This window comes from Lacerta agilis, chromosome 2, assembly GCF_009819535.1.
Source record: "Lacerta agilis isolate rLacAgi1 chromosome 2, rLacAgi1.pri, whole genome shotgun sequence".
NCBI classification, from domain to species: domain Eukaryota; kingdom Metazoa; phylum Chordata; class Lepidosauria; order Squamata; family Lacertidae; genus Lacerta; species Lacerta agilis.
The window spans coordinates 25,290,124-25,307,545 of record NC_046313.1 but is presented as its reverse complement, the minus strand read 5'-3'; the positions used below and the strand labels follow the sequence as shown (position 1 = coordinate 25,307,545).

General features: G+C 46.4%; 1 non-coding gene across 1 annotated transcript; it reads right to left on the bottom strand.

The window, feature by feature from the left end:
• Positions 1-3,821: 3,821 nt before the first annotated feature.
• LOC117043035 lies at positions 3,822-4,012 on the bottom strand. The gene has a single exon (XR_004426126.1). It is a non-coding gene; the product is annotated as a U2 spliceosomal RNA (small nuclear RNA).
• Positions 4,013-17,422: the final 13,410 nt, after the last annotated feature.

Genomic DNA, 17,422 nt, shown 5'->3' with positions numbered 1-17,422 from the left:
GAGATGTACCCATGCACTCATATGCACATGCTAAAGAGAGCCTAGTTGCCCCAGAGTAAACTAATATGCAAATGTGAGTTGTGTTTCTAATGCAAAAAGCACAGGAAGGATTGGAAGGTGAGCTGCAAATATGCAGCAAACAATGGGAAGGAAAAAACGTGGAGCAGAAAGCCAGCTTCAGGTTTCACCCAGCCCTTAGTTCTCTGTTGCGTTGCGGGAGGGAGACTCTGAACTCTCACTTCCTAAGGAGCCCAGCTAGAATGGAGTTGGCAGCACATGCTGCGAACAACCTGATTGGCTGTGAGTGAGCACACTCCAGAACTTAATCAGGATTCAATTGTGAATCCAGTTGTCAGTAGCCTTTAGTCTTTTTGCCACACAAGCAGGCCTGCTGTAGACAAAGTGTTTCTGAGCATGTGCAGAGTTGCATCACTATGTAACTACACATCTAGGATCTTAAGCAGCATGATACCTAGGGTGATGTGGGCTCTGTTAAGTAGTGGGTGGACACAGCAGACAACACAGTGATTTCCAAGCAGCTCTTGTTTATTCTCAGGCTGGAACAGAAGTGAGCTGAAGGGCTCAGCAGCCTGCTTATATAGAACTCAGCTACAAAGCAACAGTAACAACTTTCTGTAGTTACCCAATCCCTGAATGTCACTTTTCAATCCCTCATTTGCATGTGCGGACCTGAGTGAAAACTGCAGCAGAATGAACTATATACACACACCCCTAGTGGCCTAGGGTGAGAACTTCAATACATAACAGGCTCTGGAGCATCTTATTTTAGAAATGATTAGAAGAGTTGATCAGGAAGTCTAACCCCCCCCCCCAAAAAAACCCACATCCATGCAGTTTTGAAACCAGTGGGCAAAATCAGTGCAGTTTTGAAAGGGTCTGTCGGCCATCTTGATTCATAATAGTGTCCAGTTATATCCAAACATTGGCAAGCGTCTGCTCCTCGATCTCAGGAACTGCCATGCAAAATTCAGTTACCATATTTTAAGAGGTGTCCAACTTCCCCAAATGTTTAGAAACTTTGGACTCCTGCACAACCCACCTACCATTTAGCATCTTTAAGCCCCATTTCTTCCCATAGCAGAGCTAAGCATGTGTCAAAACACCTCCCACTAAAATCAATGGGGCTTGAAATCCAGCCTGAACTAAGCACCTCGGACATGCCTAGCATTTCCTTTGGGTGAGAGCAGGCTATAAATAAACAATTCTTTGCTTATGGAACACATTTCCATGGGGACGTTGAGAAGGCTAGTCACATAGCTGGAAGTGGTGGTTTTCCTTTTTTTCTTCTTCTTTTTTTAAACGGGAACTGTTTTGTAGCAACATCAATGCTGCTTGTTATTGGAACCTTGTTATTGCCCATTTCGTGGCTGTGCTACCCTCTCCTACTTTTCCATCCGTGTCCTTATTGTGCAATCTCTAGCTGGCTGCGTAATGGCATGTTGATCTGCTGGAGTCTTTGTTTGTTTTCCCTTGCAGCTGCCCCCTTCCCTTCTCCTTCAGCGTGTTCAGCAAACAGGCCTCTCTGTGAGGATGTGGTTCTGTTTAATTAAGCCCGAAGACAGAGCACATGCGGCTGGGTGGTTGCTGTGCCACCCCTGTGGTTCCACCTTGGCAACAGAAGATCTGGATCAGGCAGCTGCCTGGAGACCCTGACTCAGAAATACAAGCTTCAACAAGATCCAGAGCTGGCTATCCAGGGAAAAGACTTATGTTCCTGCTTCTTGAAGTGTGGGGCAAAGCATTGCACTTGATTGCACGCCAGCCCACCCTCACACTTGCTGCTTTCTGATATACTGGCGATAGTCATACCAGTGAATCGTTTCCATCCTCCCAAAATCCTGCGCCATTTTCACAGGCTAACAAGCGTCATCACGTAGCGCGAGCGTCTGTCAGTTAGGAGAGATCTGCTTCACCGCAAACGCAGGAGTCCAAAGGACTGCATCCGTCGTTAGTCACACACACAGGAGTGTGAAATCAGGCTAAGTTCCATTAATTTCAGGGCGTCTACTCTGAACACAGCTTGGTCGGTGTGACATCCCAATAGCTGCACGCACCCTCAAAAAATTACAACCCTGCAAGAAGGAAACACCACTTTTGGCTCAATAATTTATGTGGGGTGTACAAATTTGACACACTGAGATGAGCTGCGGTTTTACGGCGCCAAAAATGCGCACTGTGCATTTGCACAAAGCATCTCCTAACTCTCCAGCTTGTCTCAACCTCCCCCTGAAAGCAAGTACTTGACGGGCTCAGTGTCCCACTTTTTCAAGCCTAAATCCCCTTTTAAGAATCTTATTGTAATCTGGTTGAATAATCCTCCAAACCCAGACCAGGCTTTCCCACTGTTAATTCTCCATTAAACCATGTTTTTCTGCACCCGTAGAGAACTTGCAGAACAGACGGATTTAGCCTCTTTGGCGGCTTTTCGTATTGATTCAGCTTCACAATGTTGGGACTGGCGGACGAGAACTGAAAACAGAGTAAATGGGAAAACCTAAGGGTAGCTTGTACTTGTTTTGTGGTCCTGTTGCGGCATCGAGGGTGTCAACATCTGTGCTGAATAGTTTTGAAGTGAAGTAGGTTAAGGATGAGCAGTAAAGAAGGAAGTGGAGACTAAGTCAGACGAGGCTTGAGTGATTAAATATGGCAAAGACAATGAAATGTTCAAGCAAATAGCGATGGAGCAGCAAGCCATCGTAGAAAACCACACATCTACGACGTACATTAATGGGTTACGATCTACTGGAACTTCCCACTTAATGTCATTGGTAAAGGAACCCCCTGCCCCATCAGATTTATTAGGGAATATAACTGGGATGGCTGCTGCTATGTAGATTTCACTGCTCCTTAATCCATGAAACGGACAGATTTATGCCTAGAGCAGTGGCATGCTCTGTTCAAGATTGTGACACACTCTCTTGGTCAGGGATTGATTACACTGCTTTAGGCACACACACAGCTGATACCCAGACCCCGGAGAACGGGCCAAGATGGAAAATACTGGTACTTCCTTTGGGCTGCAAAAGGGTCCCCGCTGCAGCTCCATAGATTAATTGAATTGACAGGACATCTGGGTGTGCAGCAGTCAATCCAAGCGTCCCCTGACGATACTTTTCTGTTGCTGTGTTAAGTTCTCCGTGCATACATCCAAAACAAATTGTACAGCGCACCCCTCAGATAGGGGTAAAGGTAAAGGGACCCCTGACTGCTAGGTCCAGTTGTGGATGACTCTGGGGTTAGGGAGATTTCGCTTTACTGGCCGAGGGAGCCGGCGTACAGCTTCCGCGTCATGTGGCCAGTCGCTTCTGGCGAACCAGAGTAGCGCACAGCCACTGGAGCGGTACCTATTTATCTACTTGCACTTCGAAGTGCTTTTGAACTGCTAGGTTGGCAGAAGCTGGGACCGAACAACGGGAGCTCACCCTGTCGCGGGGATTCAAACCGCCGACCTTCTGATCAGCAAGCCCTAGGCTCTGTGGTTTAACCCACAGCGCCACTGTGTCACCCTGATCTACTTCAAGGGATGCGAGGCGGTTCAGACAACCTATTTCTCAAACTTTCATCCTGATTTGTTTGCAGGGAGATGAGATGACGCTGGCTATTTAATGAGCATTCATTCCGATTTGTTTGTGGGGTGGTTAGATGACACAGTATCAAAGCACGTGTTAGCCCACACTTTTCAATGCACCTCCCCATCACTTTCCTTATCACAAGAGGTACTATCTTTTGGGGGTGGTGGGTTCGTTGTTCATTGTCCCATTCAATTTTAATTTTATAACCTGAATTTGAGGATGCTTTTTTTTTGGTGTACCGTTCCTGGAGGTACTGCAATACCAGGTCGATGCATGGAGTGGGTGGAGCAAGCCCCTATTCCATCTCCCAGCTCCAAAAATCCATTTAATATATAGTCCTCAAATAGAGAACATATCAGATATTAAACTGATAAGAACAGATACTACACTTGATCTTAGCCAGAAGGCCGAGAAGCGATTGAGGATTCATTATTGACTCTGACCTGAAAAGGACAGCAGTCTGGAAGTGCCCAAGGATGTTTTGAAGCACTGTGGCTTCCCAGGTTACTTGGAAGATATGTAATGAATAATTTTGGGTGCACAGGTGCGGTTTGGTATGCTCTGTACATTTTTCAAGAAATAATAATAATAATAATAATAATAATAATAATAATAATAATAATAAAGCTGGGTGGCTTCCAACACAATATTAAAATACAATAATTCACCAGATATTAAAAGCTTCCCGTTTGTTGCTAAAAGAGCCCCTACACTTTTACTACTGTGTGGCAAGCAGAAATTTAGAGGTGAAACTTTGGCCTAAACCCTACCTACACAGTTAAGCATGCTGAAGCTCATTGAAACAAGCAAGCTCAGCAACGATGCCTAACTGTGTCGGATTAAGCCAGGCATAGGCAAACTCGGCTCTCCAGATGTTTTGGGACTACAACTCCCACCATCCCTGACCACTGGTCCTGTTAGCTAGGGATGATGGGAGTTGTAGTCCCAAAACATCTGGAGGGCTGTGTTTGCCTGTGCCTGGATTAAGCCCTTTGCCTGGCCTGGAGATGCAATGATAAAAGCTTCATCTGTTGAATTATTTTTTGGCACGCAGCCTTTTAAAGGTATATGAATCTTGCCAGGAAAGCACACATCCAACAACTGATTTTTTCTGAGACTGTCCCATAAAATGTGGGGCAAGTGCATATGCTCTCTTCATCCCACATCTGCACAATAATGGACATTTTGCTAGCAGATATGGTGGTGACGCAAGTGACGGGCGTTGGTTTACCACCCAGCAAGTGACATATTGCAGTGCAACACCAGCAACAAAAAGGACATACTTCATTATATACACAGAGCTTGACGTCTGTTTTCTACTCATTTGCAAGAGTTAGATTAAATCTTCCTCAGGGCTTTTTGTTTACACAAATGGGGAGGTTCCTTGAAAGCCTTGGCTTGGACAAGAACCATTCAGAATGGAACAGCTTGCAATGGAAGTGGTAATTAGCCCACGCGAAGCTGCCAAGCTCAGCCAGCTCAGTCTCACTCCCTGGTAGTGCTATTTTTCTAGGAAAAAAGAGACGCCGGGACTCGCCCTGAACGCCTCCCTTCTTCTCTTCGAATGGCAATGGCTTCTACCTGAGAGATACCGAAACTGAGTTTTGGTGAGTTCCGGCTGGGGAAAAAAAAAGCCGTGCCCAGGTACAAGAAATTCCCAACCTCATCCCAAAGGTGAAGCTCTCCATGCACACACAAATAAACAGACATTGTTAAGCCACAACAGAATTGTAGTGCAGACTGAGTCAAGAAAGGAAATGTGGATGTTGGCTAATTTTGGGTTTACAAGGGCATCAAGCCAGCAGACAGCTGTGAAAAATCTACAAGAAGAGATGGGAAATTGTGCTGCCGAAGAAAAGCATCAGGATGATGGAAGATGTCCTCTCCTACAATTCATCTCTCTTTCCCACAGCTTCTCTTTTTTGGGGAGTCACCAGCATGCCCAAGGTCATGGCTGGAGGACAGGGGTGTAGCAAGGGGGGGCATAGGGGGCGGACCGCCCCATGTTCCATAATGGAGGGGATGACAAATTATCAAGGAACAATTACTGCCCTACTAGGGCGGTTCATAAAAAAAACTTTTTTAAAAAAATGCCTGCTCTGAAGGTCTTATCTTACTATACTAGGGATTATATAGCTATATATGAAATTTCATGCATATTGGTTAATATCTTGACCCTCCTCCACCAAAATAGCTGTTTACTTGGCTGTTTTCCTATGTCGTGAAGGCTGAAATTTCAGTTCAGTGGAGCACTTACTGTTCCCAACCCTAACCCTGTGGAAAGCCATCTAATTAGACTTCAATTTGATTTTGAGATTTTTTAGGAGGTAATTTAATTATTGTTTGATTTTATACCAATGTTATGTATCTGATGTTAGCCACCCTGAACCCAACTTCGGCCGGGGAGGGCGGGATATAAATAAAAGTTTTATTATTATTATTACTTGTTATTATTCCTTTGTAAGAAAATATGAAATAACGTAAAACAGTTTTTGCAGGGGGGGAATAAATGGGGGGGTGACAAGAAATTTTTTGCACCGGGTACCACCTGACCTTCCTACGCCTCTGGGGGGGGGGTGACAAATTTTTTTTTGCCCCTGGGTACCAATTTACCTTGCTACGCCCCTGCTGGAGGATATTCCTTGAAAACAGTAGCAGTACCAAGTAACCTGGAAATGGGGAGCACAGCCCTCTAGGGTAATAAATTACCTTATGGCAGAGATGGGGAACATTTGGTTCTCCAGATATTGCTGGACTTCAACTCCCATTGTCCCTGACTACTGGCAATGCTGACTGGGGCTGATGGGAGTTGGAGTCAAAAGGGCCACTGGTTTCTCATTCCGGTTCTGCAGAAAGGAGATGGCCAAGCAGGGCTTTGGATGGTTTTCTCAAAGGACCTGGCAGAACTTACAGTGCCAGTGGGTTCTTAAATGCATTTTGGCCAGTATGGAAAACTATCATAGCATTGCATTATTATAACAATGTGCTGGAGATTATTTTCTTAACATTTTGTCTCTGCCTGTATAGCAAAAAATGGTGCTGTCTCTTAAATACCAGTTACTAAAGTACTGAAGTATTTGAGCAGCATAATTGATGTCATGGACTGATTGGAGGCTGAGGAATGATGGGAGGCCCCAGGTGGGGAACCCCCAAGGGAAGAAGGCTCAGAGCTTGGGGGTTGGTGCTGGGATGATGATGAGTGTGGCCAGAGAGAGAAGAGGGAAAAGACTGGGAGGCAGAGGAGGTGATGGAAGCTGAAGAGGTAAACAGGGCTTAGTGAGTGGGGTGAGTCTGTCAGAGAGAAGTCCAGAATGAGAGGCACAGGCTGAAGCAGGAGAGGAGGGAGGCCAAAAGGCAGAGATGGATCAGGCTTGTGAAGAATCACGGGTCCTGCTGCGACAAGCTCCCCGCCCCGCCCCCACTCTCCCAGAACCAAGAGAGACATGAAGTGGGAGAAGCAAAGGCAGGCATGTACGCACAGTCTCTGATTGCTTGGGGAAACCCTGGAGAGGAGGAGACATAGCTGGCTGTGTGGAGGCAGGAACCTTTAGTCTCTGCAACTGCTCCTGGGGAGCAAGACCTGAATTGTTGTGCTCATTAGACCACCTGACACAGATCTTGCTTTGCTAATAAAGGGTTAACTCGAGCTTGCTTGGTGTGCTTTACTCCTGTCTTGCTCCTGTCAATTGATTACATTGGAAGTGGGACACTGATGAGAAATAAATCCTTTGCTTGGACAACAGCATGGCATTTTAGGCTCTGAGGAACCACCACATTCCTGATGAAACGGTACCCTTGGTTTTCTCAGTGCAGAAGGTCCCAGCTTGCACCCTCAGCATCTCTGGCTAAAAGGCTAGAAATTTAGCAAGTGGGAAAGACCTCTACCTGAGGCCATGAAGGGTCAGTGCTGTCAGAACAGGGTCCGACGAGCCAATAATCTGATCAGAATATCACAGCTTCCTGTGCTCATTTGTGTGCTGCGACAAAGGGCTCTGGAAATGGCCACATGCTCCCTTGCCATTCCAAGGATCCAGTTGGACGCAGAGAACTCCTGGCACAGCGGGCGGCCCATGATGGCATTTGTGGAACTCTCCTGGAATTTACAATCCAGTGCCAATGTGTTTAGGTGCAAGCCAGGGTCAGGCTCTTAGAAAATAAACCTGAGCCGTGGAAAGAAATAATCTTAAGGAAACAGCATGTGTCCTGGTCGCCTTTGGTGATGATTCAGCATATATTGCTGGCAGAAGCTGCAGCCCATGGCCAGATGCCTCTGTTGTTGTTGTTAGTCAAGGACAAATTTTCCCATAGCAGCAGCAGCTGCTGCCAGGCTGGTTGGAATCCTCTCTCAGCTAAGCTTTAGCACGGGGAAGTGTTCTAGCACAAAGTGGAGGAAGGGCCAAGGAGGGAAGGGAGCAGGTATCCATCAAGGAAAGGTATTTTTAGTAGACCTCCCTCTCCATGCCCTCCAGCGTTTATAATGAAAATGTGTACCTATAGAACACCCCCCTGCCTTCACACTGCCTGCATTCCTCTCTCTCTCCTGCCCTCCACCCTGCCAAAGGACCTCCTCTGTTTGCTCTTATTTCGCCTGCCAGGCACTGACTTAAAGAAGAGGAGGGTGTTCTTCTTTCAAGTGCAGATAAATTGCAAAAGTGTAATTGCACTGGAAAATAAACTTTGTCAGCTGCAGCGGCAGAAACGGCACATGATGGGGTCTGTAAGATGTGTTGGTGTTCATGCATGCGGTCTGGCATCAAGACATATCTTCCTTCCTTCAGCCCCCCCATCTAACTTCTAAAAAATGCAGAAGAGGGACTGAAATCTAAAGGATGTCAGTCTTGATCTATCATCTATCTATCTACTGTCTATCTATCTATCTATCTATCTATCTATCTATCTATCTATCTATCTATCTATCATCTACACAGACACATATATGCACATACTAGCTCAGGTTCCCCCCCCCACCGCAAGGCAGTTAAGCAGAGGTGTGTACATTTGACACAACTGTTGCATGTGGGTAGATGACTGCACATATGCAGGTGACAACTTCAGGAATAGGAGTTGGGCGGGTAGGTTACAGGGATGGGGAAGCCGAACAGGTAATGAAGACACCTCCGCCCTTTCTCTGGTGTGTACGTAAAGGGACCCCTAACCGTTAGGTCCAGTCGTGGGCGACTCTGGGGTTGCGGCGCTCACCTCGCTTTATTGGCCGAGGGAGCTGGCATACAGCTTCCAGGTCATGTGGCCAGCATGACAAAGCCGCTTTTGGCGAACCAGAGCAGTGCACGGAAACGCCGTTTACTTTCCTGCCGGAGCGGTACCTATTTATCTACTTGCACTTTGATGTGCTTTCGAACTGTTAGGTTGGCAGGAGCTGGGACCGAGCAACAGGAGCTCACCCCGTCGTGGGGATTCGAACCACCAACCTTCTGATCAGCAAGCCCTAGGCTCTGTGGTTTAACCCACAACGCCACCTGCGTGTACAGCAACATGCAAATGCGACTTGAAATGCAGTTGGGGTGGGGGACACCTTGCTGTGTTTTAAGCTGCTGACTTGTCCACGGCCTTAGGCTGTTTCTAAGCCTGGAAGGTATCTCTGCCCTTCATACAACCCCTGAGTCATCGCAAGGAATCCAAGATGGGCCAGAGCTGCCCTTTGGACCAGTCAGACTCCCAACTCCCTGACCCTTCGGCCTCTCCAGTATTTCACGACAGCTGCCGTGTTCCCTCCTGGAGCTCACTGCCAGCCGCTCAGCTATTTTGAGCGAAAGAGGCACCTAGAAGGGGAGGATCTCGCTGGAATTTCAACCCAACGGGAGCCAAGTGCCCACTTGCTTCTCTTTCCCGCCGCCACCTCGACATGCACAACTCACAACAAAACTGAATGCAATCCATGGCAGCCAACCTGCGGCAGGACTTAGGAAAATGAGCATGCAGGCCACTCTCTTGTAGCATTATAAGCCACCGAAACCTCAGCCAGATGCAGCGCCTGTTCCCCTGGAGATCTTTTAATCCTTGATACTGCGTCAGATGGTGAAATACCTTTTTCTGCTCACCTGCTGTGCAGTTTGTGCAATGCATTTCTGAGGCAACCTATTCTAACTTTTAAATAAGAACGTTTGGGGGAATCAAGCAGCCTGCAGCCCCCACCCCAGAACTGCTGGGAACAAAGTTTAGCGAGGTATTGGTGAGGAATGCTTCCTGCTTGATAAGCACGCAGGGAAAACAGCCCGATGGGCAGACTGCCAGATACAGATGGGCTGGCCAACTCACTTCCAAAAAGATAATGCACTGATAACGAAGGGAGCTCTATGGATGAGAGTATGTGAGTCACCTCTGAAGAAAAGAATAAGAGTGTATGTCTGTATGTAGATCTAGATCTATAGGTAGAGTGATATCCTATGTTTGTCATACAGAGTAGAAAACTAGATAGTGGTTTTTCAAGGAACATTGGAAACTTCCCTGAGTCAGGCCAGTGGTCCATCTAGCTCAGTACTGCCTACTCGGACTGGCAGCTGCTCTCCAGGGTTTCAGACAGGGAAGTCCTTTCTCTACCTGGAGATGCCAAGGATTGAACCTGGGACCTTTGGCAGTTGCTCCACCATTGAGTAATAATAATAATAATAATAATAATAATAATAATAATGCCCCGCCCATCTGACTGGGTTGCCCCAGCCACTCTGGGTGGCTTCCAACACACATACAAATATAGTAAAACGTCAAACATTAAGAACTTCCTGATACAGGGCTGCCTTCAGATGTATTCTAAAAGTTGTGTACTGTACTTCTTTATCTCCTTGACATCTGACGGGAGGGTGTTCCACAGGGAGGGGGCCACTACCGAAAAGGCCCTCTGCCTGGTTCCCTGTAACTTCACTTTTTGCAGCGAGGGAACCACCAGAAGGTCCTCGAAGTTGGACCTCAGTGTCCAGGCTGACCAATGGAGTTCATGGATGGCTTTGCATATTCAGTTGCAGAAAGGGGGTTGTTTAAAATTTGCATACAACAGCCTTCTCCCACAACAACCAACAGACCATTAGCCATACTGGCTGGGGGCTAATGAGAGTTGTAGCCCAATAACGTCTGGAGGCACCAGTTCGAGGGAAAGCTGAATTGTGGATGTGTTGGGGTGGGAGAGGTGCTTTTAATTCCTCTGGATTCTCCACCTCTGACTTTTGGGTTAATAGCTATTTCAAGGGCCAATTGCCATGAAAGATGGCAGAGCTGGGAATGATTAACAGAGCAGACTGCATTTCCCAGCTCTGGAACGAAGCTTACGGATGATTCTTGCAAATTGGCTCCCATTTGGATGATTATCGTGCTCATATATTGTGCGCAGGGTTGATTGCCTTTTATTTTCTGGCAGGGCTCCTCTCTCTCCGAGAAGCTAGCCCATGTTCAACACACAATGGGCAATTTCTATTGTTAATAATGCAAGGACAATAAACTCTGTATGACGCAGCCCCAGGAGCTAGTGTGTTGATGTTTCAGGCAGCAGCCGGTTAATTTCTTGCTACACTGGGCCTTAGACTTAAGGGAGCGTGCACTTTGTGGCATTTAGAGGGAAATGTGTTTTGTTTTCCAGCTTCCACAGCCAGCCGTGTGCTGATTGGGCCCTAAAGACTCGCATGTGACCCACCATTTGGGAAAACTCCGCTCTGCAACGCTACACTTACCCACACTTCTTTGAGCTTATAAGGGGGTGCTTCTGTCCACAGAGATGTGCCGCCAGCCCAGAGACCGGTTTGTGGGTTTGCCAGCACTGATGATCCCCACAGACTTTTTGTGCAAGAACCAGCCTGGCTTCCCCCCAGCTCCCAGTTCACTAGCTTCTGGTTACACTTTTCAGAAGAGCATTGTCAAGTAAGAGGCATGCTCAGCAAAAAAACGTTGCCCCTATGATTAGCGGCAAGCGAGCGAAGCAGTACTTTTAGCAGAGCCATCTGGTATTTAAAATTCTAAAAGGAAGCTTTCATGTCTCGCCGGTTCTTAGGATGAATGGGAAGGGGGGGGGGGGAATACAGACAGATAGATGTCACTGTGCTAGGCTGCTGTACATTCAGCAACGCCTGCATTGCAGTCTTTCTGGGTACCAAAGTGCAGGAAGTGGGTTATAGCAGATCCTTTATTACGTTTCAAAGACGTGATGCTGGTGGAGGTTCAAGTTACACAAAAGCCTGGAGGGACAAAGTGAGGAGGGTATGTGCGTGTGTGTGTGCGCGCGTAACAGCCAGTAATAAGCTATGTCTGTGTCTCCAATGCCATCTGGCCATTGCAGACCTCTTAGAAAGCACAAAACCAACAGAGCAATCATTCTATTAGTAAAGCTAGAGATACTTGCTGAAGGCACAGGCATTAAGATGCTGATTAATCTCAAATGTGGTAGGACTTCCTAGTGGTTGGAAGGCATGGGGGATGCCATGCCCCCCCCTTAGAAGAAAGTCCCGCTCCCAAAGTTATGGAAAATTACAATGGCACATCCTCCCCATCTTTCTACCAGCTGCAGAAATGTCTTATCAGTGCTTGGATCTCTTCCTGGTCTTGAATAAATTCGTACCTGTGCTCTGCTGATTGCACGATGAAGACATCCCTTTTGCCTCCCTCATGGCATCTTCAGATCTAGCTCTGTCTATTCTGAGTTTCGGGGATCCACAAGAACTTTTGAACAGCTCCCAGCAGGATGTTGACCTTTGAGGGGGAGGGCAATCTAAAGCACAGAGAACTGTTGCTTGAACCAGAAGGCAACCACAAAGGAAAACAAATGTTCTTGGTATGATATGAATTGTATTATATATTTCTCTAATAGTTTAGTGAAGGGACACAGGTGGTGCTGTGGTCTAAACCATTGAGCCTAGGGCTTGCCGATCGGAAGGTCAGTGGTTCGAACCCCTGTGATGGGGTGAGCTCCCGTTGCTCGGTCCCAGCTCTTGCCAACCTAGCAGTTTGAAAGCACGTCAAAGTGCAAGTAGATAAATAGGTACTGCTCTGGCGGGAAGGTAAACGGCGTTTCTGTGCGCTGCTCTGGTTTTGTCAGAGGTGGCTTAGTCATGCTGGCCACACGAGCCGGAAAAACTGCGGACAAACGTCCGCTCCCTCAGCCAGTAAAGCGAGATGAGCGCAGCAACCCCAGAGTTGTTTGCGACTGGACTTAACTGTCAGGGGTCCTTTACCTTTACCTAATACTTTAGCATGGACGTGTTTAGTCTTTCCAGTTCACGGCTGTGTGCACACCTCCACTTATTTTGCATCCAGTGGATTTGGGAAGCGATGCGCACACCGCCAGTTTAGCCACAATCCATTATCTTTCTTGTTATTTCCTAGGAAATATTGCGTTTTGATGTGTGGGCTTTTCCAAATAGACTTTGATGCAAATGGAGAAAGAGAGCAACCTCACAGTGTTTTAAACTGGCAATGTTTCCATAGCCTAAATTTACAGTCACAATCCAATTGATTGTCAACCTGCAGATTTGAGCCATCTGTCCTGATCCATGGGTATGATTCGATGGGTATGAATGGGTTATGACTGGGGAATCAACATCTTTTTAGGCTGCAGTCCTATGCTCCTATGTACACTTTCTCATTGAACTCAATGGACTTTGCTTCTGAGTAGATGTATGCAGCCAATGTAGTGTATTGATTAGTGTGTTGAACCTGGGAGACCACGGCACAAATCCCCACTCAGCCACCAAATTCACTGGGCGGCCTTGGGCCTGCCACCATCTCTCAGTCCTAACCTACCTCACAGGGTTGTTGTGAACACAAAATGGGGAGGTGGAGAGCCATGTACATCATCTTGAGCTCCTTGGAGTTGTTGCATAAATGCAACAACAACAATTAAATATGCACATATAGAATTGCACTCTTATTTAACTTCTGCACATCAGGTTCAGTTTGTACTGCACATCCTATAACCAAAATGCGTCAAGATAAGTAAGGCCTGCATCACCAAGATCTGTGATGTCATTCTTCTCAAAGGACATACATGGTTTTGAGAAGAGTGCCTTGAGTCTAGTACCTACAGTTTTCAGCTCAGGCTTCTGACCAACCCAAGGAGGACCTTTGTGCCAAATGTTTTGCAGAGATGGGAAAATTGACAGCACCGATAAAAGATACAAATTTAGAATCTATTAAAGAAGACTGGAAACTCTTTCTGGTCTATACAAAAAGTTAACATAACACCGGTCCTGAGAGATCTGCATTGGCTCCCAGTACGTTTCCGAGCACAATTCAAAGTGTTGGTGCTGACCTTTAAAGCCCTAAACGGCTTCGGTCCTGTATACCTGAAGGAGCGTCTCCACCCCCATCATTCAGCCCGGACACTGAGATCCAGCGCCGAGGGCCTTCTGTCGGTTCCCTCACTGCGAGAAGCAAAACTACAGGGAACCAGGCAGAGGGCCTTCTCGGTAGTGGCGCCCGCCCTGTGGAACGCCCTCCCATCAGAAGTCAAGGGAATAAACAACTACCTGACATTCAGAAAATACCTAAAGGCAGCCCTGTTTAGGGAAGTTTTAAAACTGTGATTTTGTATTGTATTTTGGTATTTGTTGGAGGCCGCCCAGAGTGGCTGGGGAGACCCGGCCAGATGGGCGGGGTATAAATAAATTATTATTATTATTATTATTATTATTATTATTATTATTATTATTATTATTATTATTATTATATTGTTGTTATTGTTATTGTTATTATTTACCCTGTGCAAAGACCACAGCATGGCTTGAAGTGTAAGAAAATAGCAGAAACATGTCAAAGAGGATGAAATTAGATAAGTTGGAACCTTAAAATGCAATTGTACATAATTAGGGTTCTAAACATCAACGTTGGGTGAGTGGGAAGCCACTAGTTTTGTCGAATCGGAATATAATTGTTGAGTAACAAATGTAACTTTCCATTTAGAAAAAAGAATAAAATATTATAATAATAAAAAGTGAGGACATTTGTGGCTTCTTAAAGTGGGCCAAAAGTTCACTGTTATGACCTTGACTCTGATCTGTGAGTTGCCAGAGGCATGGGCTGACTTGTGTCAGAAATCAAAAGCAGGAACTAGATTTATTTTTCCCCCTGGTTCAGAAAGACACCTCTCATGTTCTTGGTTTTACCCATAATACCTCATCGGCAACGCAAGGCAGCAACCTACAGCCCACAAGCCTCCTTCAGAAGATGATTGAATTTGCTTCCACAAGAGGTAGCTTTAAAGGATGGCTTTAGAGGAAGAGTAGACAACTTCATGGAGAACGAGGCTATTCCTGGCTACGAGCCACGATGGCTATATGCTCCATCTCCACTGTTAAGAGGCAGTATGTCTCTGAATACCAGCTGCCAGGAACTGCAAGAGGGGAGAGCGCAGGTGTCCTCAGGTCTGCTTCTGGGATTCCCATGGGCATCTGTCTGGCCCTTGTGAAAAGAGAGTGCCAGGCGAGATAGACCTTTGGTGTGATCCAGTAGGTTCTCCAGATGTTCTGGCATTTCCTCTGCATCCTGCACCTGTGCCCAAGCTGCTCCCTTGCCGGATCTTCCTCACCTCCACAATGTGCTCCTGTGCACTTCCCTGCCGGAGTAATTTGAATCCCTCACACAGCTGTGCACAGAGAGCATTGCTGGATTCCACAGTGCTTAATTAACATTATCGTTTTCCTTGCTTTTCTCTTCTGCCTGACTCATTCTCTGCTGCTCTCATTCTGTTTCCTGAAATAAACATTTTCCTTATTTAAATATGTCACAGGGTGCCCTCCCGATGTTTAATGTATATTTCATCAGTCTTGGGCTGATGGGAGTTGTAGTCCAAAAAGCATCACACCCAGTTACAGGTAGGTAGCTGTGTTGGTCTGCCATAGTCAAAACAAAATAAATCTTCAGATTCCTGAAGAAGTGTGCATGCACACAAAAGCTCATTCCAAGGACAAACTTAGTTGGTCTCCAAGGTGCTACTGGAAGGAATTTTTTTATTTATTTTGTTTTGAGCATCACACCCAGTTGGCGAAGGCTGCCCGAAGCTATCTCAGGGAGTTGTTGTAGGCTAAAACGGAGAACCGTGAAGCCCCTGTATATGAAAATGCTACTGAAATAGTAATTGTTGTTGTTGTTGTTCAGTCATTCAGTCGTGTCCGACTCTTCGTGACCCCATGGACCAGGGCACACCAGGCACGCCTATCTTTCACTGCCTCCTGCAGTTTGGCCAAACTCATGCCAGTCGCTTCGAGAACACTGTCCAACCATCTCGTTCCCTGTCGTCCCCTTCTCCTTGTGCCCTCCATCTTTCCCAACATCAGGGGCTTTTCCAGGGAGTCTTCTCTTCTCATGAGGTGGCCAAAGTGCTGGAGCCTCAACTTCGGGATCTGTCCTTCCAGTGAGCACTCAGGGCTGATTTCTTTAAGGATTGATAAGTTTGATCTTTTTGCAGTCCATGGGACTCTCAAGAGTCTCCTCCAGCACCATAATTCAAAAGCATCAATTCTTCGGCGATCAGCCTTCTTTATGGTCCAGCTCTCACTTCCATACATTACTACTAGGAAAACCATAGCTTTAACTATGAAATAGTAATAGCACTGAATAAAGGGAGTTGTGTGAAACCCCCTATTTCAGGGCAAAAGTCATTTTCAGTTGTGTTATTTTAACTTGAAATCCCTACTGAGGAAGGAATACACGGTGTTATCATGTAGAGACCTTGGGCTCCGACTGTATTTTGTAACATCAAGAAAAACTCCACAGGAATAGGGCAGGGTTTAAGTGGAAATCAGGATCCCAGACAGATGAGTCAGGGAGCCGTGGAGCAATTTAAGACCAGGATGAGTCACTTTGCATTTCGGGAACTGAGATACAGTATATAGTATCCTTGCACATTCTTCCACCATGCTAACAGGGAGTCCTTCTGCTGTTGAAGACCCACAACCAGAGGCTGAGCTCAGAAGACTGGTGACACCTGGTCTACCCCACCCTCTCCCTTTGGACCATATCCTGACTTGGATGCTGAGAGAGACCTAGCATTCCTCCACCCTGGAAAAGGACTTTCCTCTTGCACGGTAGATAAGTTGTTGCTGCCAGCATACGATTGCATTTCCCAGGAGCAATGTACGCTCTTCACTGCCTCTCTCTTAGCTTGTAATTTCAAACATCCTCTAAGGAGAAAAGATTAAACTGAGTTCTGGATGGACGGGTGCCCTAAGCAGAGGAGTGTGCTCTTCCGTGATGCGAAGTGAAGAAGGCACAACTGAAATATAGTTTTCGCACAAAGCAATCTTGACATAGAGCTCTTATATTTGTACAAATCCTCGCCGAAAGGTATCTCCAACCTAGGCCAAGGTTTCCCAAACTTGGGTCTCCAGCTGCTTTTGGGACTACAACTCCCATCATCCCTAGCTAGCAGGACCAGCGGCCAGGGATGATGGGAATTGTTGTCCCAAAACAGCTGGAGACCAAAGTTTGGGAAACCCTGTCCTAGGCTAATGCTTTTTCTAGGTGAGGAAGGGTGTTGCAGAGCAGTTGGAACCATAGAATCATAGAAGTGTAGAGTTTGAAAGGACCACAAGGGTCATCGAGCCCAACTTCCTACAATGCAGGAATATTTTGCCCAAGGTGGAGATCAAACTCAGAACCCTGAGATTAAGAGTCTCATGCTCTACCAGCTGAGCTGGAGAAAGCTTTGAATCACAAAGGGGTAAATGACTATGTTTTGGGAGATTTAAAGCATTAAAGCCAATTGAAGAGGGTGAGTACAGTAATTTAAAAAAATTTCTTACATTTATACCACCTTTTCCTCAAAGGAACTCAAGGTAGTCTACATGGTTCCTCCTTCTCCATTTTGTCCTCACAACAACCCTGTGAGCTCG